The sequence below is a fragment of the Haliotis rufescens genome, unplaced genomic scaffold (genome assembly GCF_023055435.1).
Source record: "Haliotis rufescens isolate VD_foot unplaced genomic scaffold, xgHalRufe1.0.p SCAF_11, whole genome shotgun sequence".
NCBI classification, from domain to species: Eukaryota; Metazoa; Mollusca; class Gastropoda; order Lepetellida; family Haliotidae; genus Haliotis; species Haliotis rufescens.
This window is the reverse complement of record NW_025963791.1, coordinates 20,145,637-20,161,425: the sequence shown is the minus strand read 5'-3', so window position 1 is coordinate 20,161,425 and position 15,789 is coordinate 20,145,637. Positions and strand designations below refer to the sequence as shown.

At 40.0% G+C, this 15,789-nt stretch overlaps 1 long non-coding RNA gene across 1 annotated transcript; it reads left to right on the top strand.

Moving 5' to 3' along the window:
• The first annotated feature begins 236 nt into the window (after positions 1-236).
• On the top strand, positions 237-12,758 carry LOC125378076. The gene is made up of 3 exons (XR_007220005.1): positions 237-1,112; positions 10,382-10,426; positions 12,500-12,758. It is a non-coding gene; the product is annotated as an uncharacterized LOC125378076 (long non-coding RNA).
• The last annotated feature ends 3,031 nt before the right edge of the window (positions 12,759-15,789 follow it).

Below are 15,789 nucleotides of genomic sequence, written 5' to 3'. Positions count from 1 at the left end.
CTGCCAGAGGTGTAATAACACCAGCAGCATTTCGTACCTCTTTCATCACCTTGTCAAATTTGATAGCCCTCATTAAAACCGTATTCCCTGATAAATTGCATATTTGTCGAAATAAATTTGACAAATATTGAGCCTTACTGATGCGTATGTCAGGAATAACGTCATGAGCCTATTGAGAGCGTGGATTTAGTATACGTCCCTCGTATCTCAGCAGCTGGGACGAGATGAGGTGGCGCCGAGGCCTCCGCAACCGGTAACATCTCCACATCTATCCGTCATCAACGTCGCTAGCCCACGCTGTGCTATTATTTTATAGCGACATAGCTCAATGTCTGCTTTCCAACCTTTCACAATTTGATTCAATATCTTTGAGGCTGTGGATCTCTCCCACTGTGTGACGAACGACTCGGCCCATTATGAAGCTTGTTTGATGGGCTTAACAACCCTCCTTCACTTTCATCAACCACCGCGTCCAATCCCTGTCTATTGGATGGACATTAACATGACTGGTTTACTTGTATACTGGAGGACTCTGGCTGGGATAAACACCGAACAAACAGAACAATAACGACGAGGTTGCCAAGACGTGTACAAGTCTTACACCACTGCTCACAGTGAAATACGTAACAAAACACTAACGCCGACACTGTATAATTCATATCGCTGATACTGCACTCAACGATCCGTGGTAGTTTAATACTGCCGACAATGATGTTGGGAGCTTCAAGTGGGTCAGTCGACATCGTACACATGGGATGTTCGAGTAGACTGGGAATCAGGCCTAATGAAAATTATACGATTAATGCTGGAGAATTGGTATAGGATGCCTGCACAACTACTGATGCAGTCAGACAATATGTCGCCGCGTGAGAGATACTCCAGTGCAGGGCCTGTCAGCCGACTCGCTGTGTGGAGACAGGGGCTCATTCTTGCTTTAGAGAAGTCGCCTAATCATAGTACACTGCCACGATACTTGATAGTACATTAGAATAACAGGCTACAATAAAAAAATAAATGTGTCTTGAATGAATGGAAATTGCTATATATGTATTCACAGTTTGGATTACTTGCCAAGGGACATGTTTCACAGACAGAATGTCACAAGGAAATGGGTAAGTCTGTGAGACAGGTTTCGTTATATCAATATTAACTAATGTTTAATATCACACGGTATGTCTAACTAACATTATAATGGTTATCATATACTGGGTCACGTTAATGGAAACATACACTATTTAGTCGTGCAATAAATGATACAGAATAATTTTAAAAAATGAAATGTTATTCGCGAGTTTTAAGCAAAGTAAACCAGTTTTAATGAAGACAGCATAGCGGACACCATTAAAGTAAAAGAACATAAAATAAAATTAAGTTCTGAAAATAAAAAAATGAATAAGTGAAATTCCTTACAACAACGTTTTGGGTATTTCTGAAATATCCCCAAAATATAATGTAAGGCCATAACAGTTTCCGTTGATCTTAAGTCAATCTTCATGTTACACTACATCCTGGTATTAATGACGAACGAAGTCTACAAGGTGATTGTTTCGGCATAATAACGCTGAGACAGGTAACAATCAAACAATGATCAAACACGTGTAAAGTGTAATCTTTATGCAACATTAGACTTAATATGTTTGATTTAAGTACAACTGTGACACATTTGAAACAACCCACATGACATCCCCGGCGTCGAACCAAGCAATGTCTGTTATCAAATTCACATCATATTATAGCCACGGTCTCTTACAGTGACTGTTATTAATGCAGATTTGCATATAATAAATTACATGAGGTTCTAAAATGCAAAGAAGTAAGATAACTCGACATCCAGACATGCTAATTGGCAGTGTTCTTCAGCCTGTTCTGTGTGTTGACAAGACCCTGCGTATCGCACGTCCCTGCATGTAGACACAGCCAAACACGAAGTCTTTTGGACAGCCTGGGTTGGCATCTCGGTCTGATGACAGACAGACCTGGCGCCAGGTTGGTGGTACCGTGTATATACCTACATACATATGTTATAGATTGAGAAATAACATGACAGGAGAACATCCATAACTGTACAGCAGCATTAAATTAAACAGCTGTAAATGATTTATTTCTCTTACCATGCCACGGTGGGTGTCGGTTGATAATGAAATATACATATATATTGTATACCATCAACACAGAACAATATACATACTTATATAGTCGTCCTATGTGAGATTTGATAACCATCATCAGTTACATTAAGATGAATCTATATTCATTGCTTGACGCATGTAATGAAGCTTTTGTCACTCGGTGTAAACCATATACATTGAAATAGCTTTTTAGTCTATACACTTCTAGTGACATGTTGAAGTTAGTTGATGGGGATTCCAATTACCAGTGATGGAACTGTGATTACTTCTTGGTGATATATACCGTTATCCATAATAACACATAATCCACCTCATAAACATGCATCCATGACAAATAGCCGATATTGTAATAGAGACATCTTATTTCTTTTTTTAATATCTGTCGCAATTTGAAGAAGTACATGTATTTCTGACTACATATCACTGCTATTAACTGACAGCGCGCATCCTACTCGCCAACGCCAGAGCATACCAAAGGCAAAATAACGGTGAAACTTATATGATTAGATAACTGAAAATCAACGATGACACCAGGTGTTCGCGAAATACCATTTTCCCGGGAGAACTATTTTTAATCTATTTTTACATAAAATTAAATATCAAATGTAAAAAAATCTGAAACACTTATGCGCACATATCTAATTCAGCATCAATGTGTAACATACCTTGATAATGTGATATCATATCACTCTGTTCATTATTGGGAACAGAGAATAATTCATAACTTAGACATGATTTGCTCGATTGATATGAGATAGCTTAACTAGAACGTCTGTTGCTGTATCTCTTTCTAGGCCTAATGGCATCACTTTATCTGGGTTATGCCATTCGTGACTAAATTATGACAGTTTGTAATATATATGAGAATTATAGTGCGTTGTATTCTGCTCTTCAGACGTTGTTTGTGTTAATGACACAACCGTTTCAACACAATTTAAGGTCATATTTTCTCTTTATGTGAATTCAGCATTTGTCTTAATATAATGCTGTCTACTTACAATTCTTATACTTGGCTCATTTATTCAGGATTCCCACAGAACTGGCGTCACGTGAAACCGCTCCGGCTTGTAATTGCCGTAATGTCGCACGCTTTCGAAATTCATGTCAAGTTGAATTCATTGCGTTATCAAAGGCAATGAGGAGTTTCCAAATGTGCATGGACATAGTGATACATAATCAGTTTATACAGTGGTTTCCTGATAATATCAGAGGTTTAGCAAGTGCAGGGGTGGGTATTCTATTTCAGTGTATATTGCTAAACACAGACGATAATTTTCTCAAATCTTTTACTTAATAAACATTGATCTGACTGTTTTACCATAGCTGTGTTGTACGAGTAATGTATGTAGAAATACTGAACTCAACATTGGCGGTGTCGATCACGCCATACTCCTCTAGTCTTATACGACATCAACTACTGCACATCACTAAGGTTATGTAGTTAACATAAAAAGATATATGTACGACACTGCTAAATTAAGATAATATATTTGTGACATCAGCATTTTATGTTTTTATACAAATTACCTTTTTTAGCATATTTATGAGCAGTGTATAATTCCATTATTATGTATAGTAGTATAATAGTCGTTTAGTCTAAGTCCCGATAAAAAAACAAACCGTTTTTTTATCTTTGATATTTTATACAAATCACATGTATTAAAATAGAAAATAGAATCTTATTTGATCCGGGGAAAAAACTGGCATATATATAATTGGAATGGTTCAAACACGGTCGTAAATACTCATCATTCCCCACGTCGTCGTCAACATCATCACCACCACCATAATCATCAACAACATCATCTTCGTTATCATCAGTTCAACCTGTTGTTGCTTTGTGCACATCAATACATGCACAACACAGGGCTATTTATTGCTGTCGTAACAGTGTAATTCAAATTTAGTTACATTTTATGCATTTAATGGGGCTTTATTTTCGAAAATATGCATACAAAGTACAAGCTAAAATATAATTATAATCAATCTATTATCTTGTAACAGTTTAATTCCATAGTCGAGAGTTTTATAGACGTCAGTTCGCAGTAAATTCAGCATAATCTTTGTCCGAGCCGATGAACAGGTATTTGACCAGAGACATATCTTCCAATATCGGCCCAGAAAACAAACACAAACAAATTTAGCAATATTTGTTATTCCGCAAAATATTGTTGTCGTTTTTTTATAAAATGCCAGCCCCCATATTAACAGTCATATCAACTTTCTCGATCCATGCCATGGATTAAACTTAGCCTGTGTTCGTTAGGAAAGTAGAATCCGATGTTTTACATGTGTGCAACTGTATAAAATGATGTTCAGTGTATTGGTGATAAACTGTAGCCATCGTGTCTCTCCGACACAACGACTTTTACATCACAAAACCCAAATAAGTACATCATGCAACATCACCGACTACAACAACGCTACATTACCCCATCGACTACTTCCCCATTAGCGTCAGCCCCATCATGTCTGTCATGCTGATCTCGACGTCAACATCAACAACATCAACACCATTAAACCGGAATGTTTATCTCATGGGCCATCCTGCCCAACATACAATACATCGCCGACGTCGACGTGAACAACGGCCTCTCTTGTTCTCATACACTACTCCAGCATCTCTCACAGCCTCCGCCGCTCTCCATCCTCCGAGGCAAATGAAATATTGCTACAGGCCTTCAGGGTCTCTGGGCATCATTCACAGATATCAGCTGTTATTGATTTAGGAATATATATTTAATCAAAATGTTTGCACACTCGGACTCTTGGCGCCAGATCCTGATCAAATACACCTTTATGTTAGCGGGGCCTGCTCTCTATCACTGTATGCAACACAATTTATGTTTAGAGTGCAAATTGATTTGAAACGCGGTCGTAAAGACTGGTCTTTTAGCAACGGAATCGATATGGCAAGGAGATAACTGCCCTTCACATAAGGAAACTGTGAAAATCAAAGGGATAATTATACTTGAGCTAGCATCACGTCGACCTGCGAATACATAGCACCAGTACACAGAACATTCACAAATTGCTTGTCATACCAATATGAGAGAGTGGTATATAGACGGGAAAGAAAGTTAAATGTGTTGGTGAGAAAGCAGGACTGGGAATAACACGTGGTCAAGTAATAAGTATTTGAAGTGAATTTATCTTCCTGCAAATTGGATTTTAAATGATTGATTGTGATAAGATGGTGAAGTTGGTAGTGTCACGTCGGGGAGGAAATAGCAGGTTGATCGAGGCATACACGGGAATCCATGGCTGGAGTAAGCGTCAAATAATAGGTCTTCGGAATCTGGTAAATGAGTTGGATCTGTGGTAGCATCCCTATTCAAATATCCGAATTATTTCGTATTTTATCAGTTGTGTTAATCATTTCTATGTATCAGTTTACGAGATGGTGATCGGAAGGTACACCATTCGTTATAATTATTCTAATCATATGTAAAGCAATTCAGTCTGCCGATGTTAATTCACGTTGAGGCTCAGCCCTGTTCTACGCAATCAGTGTGTCATTAAAACAGAAAGTGGGAACTGTTTTTTTGTCTCAAAGCAAACAACAAATCGACTGTTTGATTAAGTTTATTGCTGAATCAAAACACCGTTCGTTGGGTTGTTTCCGTCAGACTAATGCGATTGTTTACGTCATGCGTCTTCATATCAGATACTTTATTATTTCATATTAATGTAGTTTTAACGTCCTGTTTGGACATATAATGTGTATTTATGGGGTAGATAAAGCCCGTTATGTGTAACACGTCATGCCTTGAACTGGTTTTATGAATACGGCCTGACAGAAAGCTATATATAACATACGCCATAACTATATATATGAGTAGGAAGTCTACCACTGCGTCCCCTGATAATCGTAAATATGTTGAGGCAAAATAGCCATGATTTAGGTTTCTCGGATGGATGACATAAAAAAGAACACTTTAATGTTTTCTTTTAATTATTACCAGTGAAAGAAAGTTTAAGTTTATGACAATAATTCCCCGTGGGGCATTTCTGTCAGGTTCTTTGTGAGTGAAGAAAGCTGTTTGAGGAAGCTAACAGATTTAAAGTAAAGGTTTCGTAATACGTAATAAACTAACACATATCTGTTTGTGACATATAGAATCCTGTAGTATAAACACTTCTGTCAACGCCTACATTTTCGTATAAACGGCTTGGTATCGCACCAGAGACACTTAAAGAGTGTTTATCTAGTTTGAGGGTTGTTTTTTATGTGAAAATGGTGTGATACATCATGTGGTTTGTCCAACAATGTCGCTGCTGTTCCACACATTTACATTTCAGAACAGACGCATCACAAATGCAGTGATTCGGTAAATTATTCACGATACTGTTTGATCCCGTTGAGAGGGACATTCTTTTGACTTGCACTGGTGTCTAGGGCAATTGCTCATCTGGTTATATGAACTACGTCTGTAGCATATGATTCTGTAACATTAGATCAATCTATTTTTAGACAGCCTTGAACCTTTCAAATAAAATAGTTTAAATGATCACACGGCATAGCGCTGAAAATAAGTTTTAATTTTGGAGAAACACAACTGTCTCTATATCATTATATTAGTAACTTTTTAGGTATATTTTACAACAAAACAACCATTAATAAAAATTTAATGATGTTTTTCAAATTTGTTGTTTATGTTTCGTTTAACTTCTCAAAATCGGTATGTCAATATCAACAGAAACGCATTACATATAAGACAACGCTGCAAATTGTAAAATAATAGCACAGGAATTATTGAATTCATCGGGAATTATATAATATATGTTTTGAATTTCCGAAACGAACGAAAGTTCGTTTTGGTATATTCAAAACATGTATTATGTAGAAATTGTTCGTTTTAAAATTGATACCAAGACACGCCAATTATTGCCAACTCTCGTGTTTCACGGAAACTATTTCACATCACGAAAAGCACATAGGTTAGAATTGGAAATAGGATATTGTTTCATGTAACTGTTATATGACATTTGACAACCATAGAGGGAACCATTTCGTCACCGCGAGGGAAAGCTTAGTTGAGTTATGCGTTTTGGACACGCACGTATTGGCGTAGGGATCAAAGAAACTTTTAGACATACATCAAGCATAGACCACCAAAAACGCCAAATATTGCCGCAACTTATACCAATTTTACGCCATTTATAATCCTCCCTCAATAATTCAAAGAGAGAGGGAAATGCGCCTTGATCACGAGAACTTGAAATACCGGAAATGTTCATTTCACACATCACGTGATGTAAAGAGCGCATGAAACGCGTCATGTGCGTATTACCATATGTTAACACACTTGGATGTTCCGAGTCGTTACAGTGCACACATGATACTTGCAGTACACGCAGCTTTTAAAGGGTCGTAAAACTCTTTTTAGAAAAGTACATTGCGGTCCTGGAATTTTCTTGGTAGATGTATGGGCAAAAACTGGTGATTTACGATAAGCTATTTAATTCTCATATTTATCTTTCGGAAAAATTACAAATTGTAATGAGCTGGGTTAAAATTATAACCATGTTCTGACCGGTGAAATATGAGTTTTGAGAAAAGCAAGGAGTGGGAGATGTTATTTCAAGCTTGGCTTCACACAGATCGTATGCTGCGAATAATGAATGTACAAGCAGATTTATGTGCATGTTTGTTAAGTTTTGACCCGTGCATCAATATCAGCTTTACATCATAGGGAATAGATGACACTGTTGACTAATAATCCCTTTTAACAACTATTCACTGTACAGTGCCTTGTTCTGATGTTAGTTGGGAACTGTCTACATTAATTTGCCTTCCAGACCCAAGAGAAGAAAATAATAAATAAATCTATTTCAAGTCTAGAATGATCTGAAAAGTCTAGATTGCCTCAACTCCTAAAATAAATCAATGTTCTTGGCTCCATTTGAATTTTATTATTTTATTTTGTTGACATATATTTGAAAATAAGAGAACTTTATAATAACTTTATTTCTTGGACTAAATGATCGTCTATGCCTACATATCTGGCTGGTGCAATAAAACATACTGGCAACGATAGCTTAGATGTGAATTGTAACACATCCTACACAGAATCAACTTTTGATAGGGTAGTGTGTGGTTTTTTTAACCAAAATGTTGCATAAGAACTTACAATAGTTTTATTATATACATCCATGTGTACATAAATATGCCATGTGTTTCACAAACTATTAAAACACTTGATAAACATATTGATATTGTTTTATTTGATAAATCATTTGCTTTTTTTAAATATAGAAAAAGTAGATAAAGAGTATTAATGAATGCCGAAATTCACGAAAACAGTTGACGTTATGTGATTGTGGTAAACTTATACAATATCAACAGAATATGAGATAACAAAAGTCTACATGCACCACCACTCGTTAACAGATTGTCAGCCGATTATGAGGAATGGGGAAGAATGGTTGAAGAATACGCTGTTATTACACAGAGTCTGATTCGCACCACGATGAAGGCTTACATACAACAAGCTGTCGCCACGCCGCTGCATGGTGCAATGTAGAGGGCTTTTTAAAGAGAACGCTTCAACTTTAACATAAAGCCAAATTTGTCATGGAGTATCCTATCAGATTCAGACAGTGGGTTGCGATTGCCTGTCGCGATACACAATTACTCTCTCGGGTTGATAAACAAAACAAGACCTTTCAAACAATTGCCTGTCTGCCGAGGTTACATATTTGCCTTGTTACGACCCCCTCAAGACACGAGAACTCCCACAACAAGAACTTTTTGTTCTCAGCGGAGCGATCATGTACGAGCAATTGCTCCAGCGTATTGATATTTGTCAGGTCTAATCACTGCGCTGCTTCACAATGCTTGAGCATAAATATGATTGACCTTAAATAATTCGCAAAGCGGCGCCAGGCTTGTTTCCGGGTGCTGCGTACCGCTACGATTGATTATATGTAACATAGCCTTCAAAGACTGAACTCAATCCTCACTGTCAGCCTCTGCCTCTATTCACATACACAGAACGCGATGTAACGTTTTGCTCGTCATCTGACGTTATTCCACGAGACATGTCTTTTAGCGCGCGCAGCGAGGTGGAGACGGAGGAAGGTGATCGGTTGTCGTTCTTGGCGCCAAGATGGCCGCCCTCCGATGCGCGGGTGACAATGTCACGTGATTCGCTTCATCTTCAATTGTGCACCGTGTGGAAGCGCAGTCAGAGCGGACTGCAAGTCTGCAGTGAATGTTCCGGCAAATCAGAGGAGAAAATGAAAAGTGACATATCTATCATCGGCCCGCCTGGCAATCTGTCTTCATTGTCAAAAGACTGTCCAGTAAACTCTTTGATCAGACTGCTAACACGGGGGCTTATTCCTTTTAGGTATTTTGATGGAAATCGTTTTAGAAGTATTTGGTTGTAAGCTGTGTTAGTGTCAGATAGAATCTCGTCATGTGACGTAATATTCTTGCGTTCCCAGTCAGATGGTGGTGCGCCTCATTAGCCCTTCAACCACGTGACTGGGCAGACATCGACATCCGTCACGTGACGAGCCATGATTACACGTGGCAAGACAAAGAAGACACCATGTTACCCTATGAAGTCAAATATTCCCACAATAATGCCAACATCTTTGAAGTCTGTATTTACAAACCTGTATTCTAACTCTCATTCGTTTTTTTTCTCATGGGGTCCAGAAAATAAGATACAAACCAATTTGGGGCATAATTTTATTCGAAACCGAGTTTCTCGTTACGTGAGAAATGAGGCCGTTTTACTGTTGATTCCGATATGAATGATGTTATGTGTCTGAAGCGTCTTCCAATGGAACGGAACCTTGGACCAATAGGAATACGCTCCCTCCATGTTACAGAACAATAGTTGAACTAATGCATGCAAATACATTCCGATACATATCATTGTATAAATCTGTTTAACAGGAAATAAGGGGCGGTGGGGTAGCCTAGTGGTTAGAGTGTTTGCCCGTCACGCCGAAGACTCGGGTTCGATTCCCCACATGGGAACAATCTGTGAAACACGTTTCTGGTGTCCCCCTCCGTGATATTGCTGGAATATTGCTAAAAGCGGAGTAAAACAATACTCACCTACTACTTAAGAAAATAGATCCTACTTTCAATTCTTTTCTTGAAGGCAATGCAACGTCATTTCCCCCTGATCAGATGAGAAATGACATCCAAGTAAACAGTAATGGTGAACGCCAGTCATTTTGCTTTCCTTTATGATGCCATCGCATCAGTATCTGTTTCTGATTCGTTTCAGAGAGAAGTGGAGAACGGACAAAGTGCCACACGGTCTTTTTAAAAGGTATGTGCTTTTTGCCTTTCAACAAACGCAAAATTCAAGTTGACAAATTGATTGGATCACAGAAAAAGTACCCTAGCTGCCTGCTTTTCTTTCCTATTCAAGTCGTGGAGTCGGACCCATCACCGATATTGAGTTAGCACACAAGTGCGATACGAGGCAAGGAAAAACCAAAATTTAGCGCAGAAATGTTCAGGTTTCAATCAAACAGCGAAAGAACAGTGGACCCATGGGACGACCATTTGAGAGACGTTGTCGGGAAGCATTACCGCCATCTTTGCACTATTTTTTCTGCATAGTTGAATTTTCCTTTCAACTTGTTTCACATGGCGCCTTCCGTCTCACAATTTTTGCGGCCGTGTAGTTAACATGCAACAAATTTGTTTAGGAAACGTAACGAAATAAACGCTTTGCACCACGCTAATAAACATGGCAAGGCCATCTCGTCATCAGTGGATTGATCAGGTACAGACGAACGATCTGTGACGTACCCACAGGGGGCTATAACTTACCATAAACGGGCTCATACGTTGTCAATAAGCACCAGATTTATAGCGAATCAATACAGAAAGCGACATAAACAATAACATTATCTTTATCAAACACTGTGTGATATCAACCGAATATGTTTAGTGTTGTAATAATTATCTTATTGGTTACATTGATCGATAGATTTATGGTTGTTTTTTTATAGATGATGTATGATTATTTGTTTACAGGATCATCATATGAAAGTAGTCTGTATTGGTTAACAGCTATTTTACAATTCCCAGATTTGTCAGACTCTACACACCTTTAGGGGGCACGGGTGGCCCAGTCGTCTAAGGCGCCGCGATTCTCTGTGTTGCGTCCCTTGGGCACGCCAGAAACCTGTTATTGTGGGTTCGAATCCCGGTTCGCCCCGATTATGTTTCGAGGTTTGTCAGCACCATACCCGTGCTCGTGGGTTTCACCGAAGTGGTAAACGTCTGAGACCTGCATCACTTCGGGCTTTCCTCCCACATTAAGCTGACACGCCGTGATATAACTGGAATACTGTTAAAAGCGGCGTTAAACCCAACTCACTCACTACACACCTTTCACCAAACGCAATAGCAAACAGACACAGGGAAATCCTTCAGCGATAAGCATTCTTTTAACCTTACGAATAACAATCCTGACGTATTTAACTGATACATTAACTAATATCAATTACTTTTTGTTAACACCCTTTAATAACAAACTAAAGAGCTGTTGCCATGGCATTCTCATCTATTGGTACTCTTTTCTCTGTGGGCATGTGACTGGCGGATCACGCTCTGTGTGTCGTCTCCTTCCGCCAGCACGAAGAGCATGTGCACATCATTCCCCGCCCTGTGGGGTCAATCACTAGCTAACGAACTTTACAAAAGCCGCTGCCCTGCCTTAAGGGCGAAATAATATAAGTGTTGTTATGTAGCGATCCTCTATGCATTTCAAGCCTATTTCCTTCATGTGGCTACTTGTTTTGCCGTCAATATTCTACAATTTCCCGCTTAGAGCGCCAAATGCGTCCTGAAGAGGTACCTCTTCTGATGTGTGCTCCTGACAATCTGCTATTCACAGGGCTCGACCTGGCTTGCCCGGGGGGCTGGGGGTTGAGTGAGCGACGGGGAGTGGGGCTCCAATGAAAGGACTCTCTCGCTTGATTTTACCCCGGTCTCTTCGATGGGATTCTGTGGCCGCGGGGGAACGGCTTCAAGACGGAATTTCAGACGAACAATCGCCAGCAAACTGTAGGGTTTGGATTGAAGACTTCACTCCAAGTGGAGAGATCCTGTTGTGAATTCTTCAAACCCTCTGCCCGGAGGCCAAGACAAGCTGGAAGTTTCATCAAGTAAATTGACGGTGGTGTTGGCGAGGTCGGGTGACGGGGCTGATTACATTGGTTCGTGCTTCTCATTGCTTGTCGATGGTCGTGAGGTGACTGCAGCTATAGTTAGCGTTTTGCCGTGTAATTGTGACAATTGGAAATGTGTTTATTGAGGCAAACCTTATGCTGATTGCCTATTGAGTCATGCTCTTTTAAGTTATTTTTTCTGCTTAATGAATAAACAGGTCAATTTGGATGCAACTGATTTCCCCCCTGAGATGGGCCCCTGGACACAGTGTTACTTAGCCAATCAACGACAGTGTACTATCTAGCCCTCGGGATGACGACTGTCAATAACGCAGTGCCTACTTCCACATGATCGACTTCCGCCTAAGGGGGACAACTCCCAAGTATTTAGGGACAAACACGCAGCCCTGACATCGTTCACCTCCTATTCAAGTTGGTGGGCGAGTTTCCAAACCCCAGACACATTCATAATCACTATCGTTGCCTCTACACTGTAAATGGGAAATGTTTTTAATAAAAATAGCAAGCTCTTTGAAGTGTTAATTACTTTAAAACTACATTTTTCACATTTCTATTCGCCATCTGCTTCCAGATTGAATGCCGATAAATTCTATTGTCACAGTTCAATCAGCGTATCCTAGATTCGATTCGGGGCGTCATGTTCCGTGAGCTGACCTGTGAAGTATGATTTAAAGCGAGGTCTGGGGGCACATTGTCGTAAAGATGGTGCTTGCGTTGTTGGCGTTCAAGCCTGACAGACGGCCAGACTTTAGAGCCCTCCCAAATCATCGTCGACATCCCAGTCCTATAAACTGTTGGTGCTTGGCCCGAACAAAGTCATTTAATGGGCAAGGTTGCCGTTTGAGAGACAGCGGAACGTCCAAATCGGTAAACCTCTGTCATATTTCCGATGTTGTAAATTTGACAAACATCATCAGCAGTCAATTCTTGCGTGAAGAGCATCCCGTACGGCAATAACTGCGCATGCGCCATTGGAGATGCATAGAAACTGGCAGGCGAGGTAGCTGAAACTATTTCAGAGATGCTTTCGTCTTCAAAGCACTGTTTAGCAGTTTTACATTTTTCCTTGAAGAAAAAAGGTTTAGTGTTGATCGTTAACAGGTCTTTAAGACGCAAGTTAAATCCTGCAAACCAAGGAGCATGTAATTGCTTAAATTACCACGAGATTTTCCATGTCTTTCTATCCGTCACGGACGCCGTAAAGCATGAAAGGCTTGAAATAGTGTTTTCCTGGCAACAACCAATTAGTGCCAGCTGTACGATCTAACGACCTCTGTTGTATCATCATCACGATGACCTCATTACTCCTTGTGCTGTTGGTAATTACGCCCTCGTTACGACACAAACAGTCTAACTATGATACCGCGGACAAGATCATGCATATAGAACTCTTGTCACAACCCAGGCTGGCTAATGTCATACCATCTGTCTCATACGGGCGCTCTTACATCAAGTTTATCCAACTTATATCGTAAAGCAACACGCGTTAAAAATACACATAGAGAGATGTAAAAGAAGTGTTAATATTGCAGTTGTCACACAAACATCACACCGGGTTTTCTCATTATCCTATTGTGATTCATGTTTTGGTGTTTATGTGGTCATGCACTCGAGATGTGAAAGTGCAAATAAACACAAACATAATTCATTTTGTCCAAATCGTCGGCCTATATGTAGACCTACACAGTTTATAACCTTTGCACGAAATTTAAATTGTATGAATGAGTGAGTTTAACGCCCCTTTGTATATGTTTCGGCTAGAACACAGCGGGTAAGCTTTAAGTCCGGGTGTTTTAGACCATTGATGCCGAGCGTCAGACAAAGTAATAACAACAAGTACCATCTTTTACCGTCTGTTGGTATGACGCGGCCGGGGATCGAATCCCGGACCTTCTGCTCTCCGGGCGGACGCTCTACCACTAGGCCACGGAGGCGGTACACAAACTAGAGAGATGTGGGTGTGAAAGAGATACAGACAGAGAGAGAGAGAGAGTGTGAGGGAGGGAGGAGAGAGAGAGAGAAGGAGAGAAGGAGAAAAGTGAGAGAGAAGGAGGGGAGAGAGAGGGAGAGGGAGGGAGTGATGTAGAGATGGAGAGAGAGACAGAGAGAGAGAGAGAGAGAGAGAGAAAGAGAGTGTGGGAGGGGAGAGAGACACACAGAGAGAGAACTAGTTGTTAACTGCAGGAGTAAGTATTCACTACGTTTGGGACGATTACAAGCAGTCAGATCTGTTACTGTCACCCCCCGATCTTCATTCGTGGGATGTCATGGGTGTGTGTCTCGGTTTCAATCATGTTTATTTTGGTCATTGACACAATGTGATTAATTTAAGTCAAGGTTTTACAAACTGTAGAGCTAGTGATCTATTGACAGCAAACATGTTAAACAAATTCCTGTCTACCCTGAGAGGCCAAAGAGGAGTCTTGTCCACTTGATACGAACCCCGAGGTAGACTTAAAACAATCCGGATATAAAACCAAGTCACGTGATCGCATTTCACCGCACGTGACACAGATTCAAGCTTCATGACATATGTGTATAATAAAGATTGTCGGCTAATGAATATTCCAGAGAGTAAATGGACGACATTTAACACTTCTGAGTTGAATGTAAACTAGGCCATAAATGATCTTTATGTGACAAGAGATTTCCTCTACGAACAGGCTGTGGAAGTGTGAATTATGGGGTCGGAGTGTTAATTGGAGACGGTTTATCAGCTACACGACAAAACAATGGCTATTAAACACAGGAATGAACAGCTGGAACATGCACGGACTCCCTAAAGTAACACCATACTTGTGTCTCCTTCCAGAGCGCACGTTCTTCTTACGTGCATTTCACATGTCATTAACTGGTAAATCGCATCATAAAGACGCGGCTAATGAGGAATATGTGTGCCTTTACTGCCACTTTCCTTTTAATTGTAGTGTTCTGCATATGTTCATATGATGTGTGGATTATATGTGTGCTAATGGGGCTCAGAAGAAACTTCCTACCTGGATTACGTGCTGTGAAGTCACCTGAGACCATGTCGCTAGCAACGATGTTGGAATACAGAGGCGAAACACTTGGCATCGGTTTACGTTGCATATTATTTAACATGACCCTTTAAACAATCCTTATTAACCCTTAAACAACCAACGGGTGTCCACGCGTGTGACTCCCGCTCTCTTACAGTGAATATTAATCCTGCACCAAAACCAATCTAGATTGGAAAAAAGCAAGTCTATCGAGCTCCATTCCGCATGAAATCCCCATCAGTGAAAAGAATCGGAGGAGAGAAATGTATTGGGTAAATGTAAAGATGTCATGGACCATAAACGAACATGGGATCATGCAATTATATGTTCCGTTTCTGTATAAATTAGACCAGATGAAGGGATATGTTATATGTAACAGGCGTATTGGGTGTTTTCTCTTTCCTGTGGGGTATGCTATACTTTTAACAAATGTACAGATATCGTTGAAAATCTGTTTTCTTGGTGAA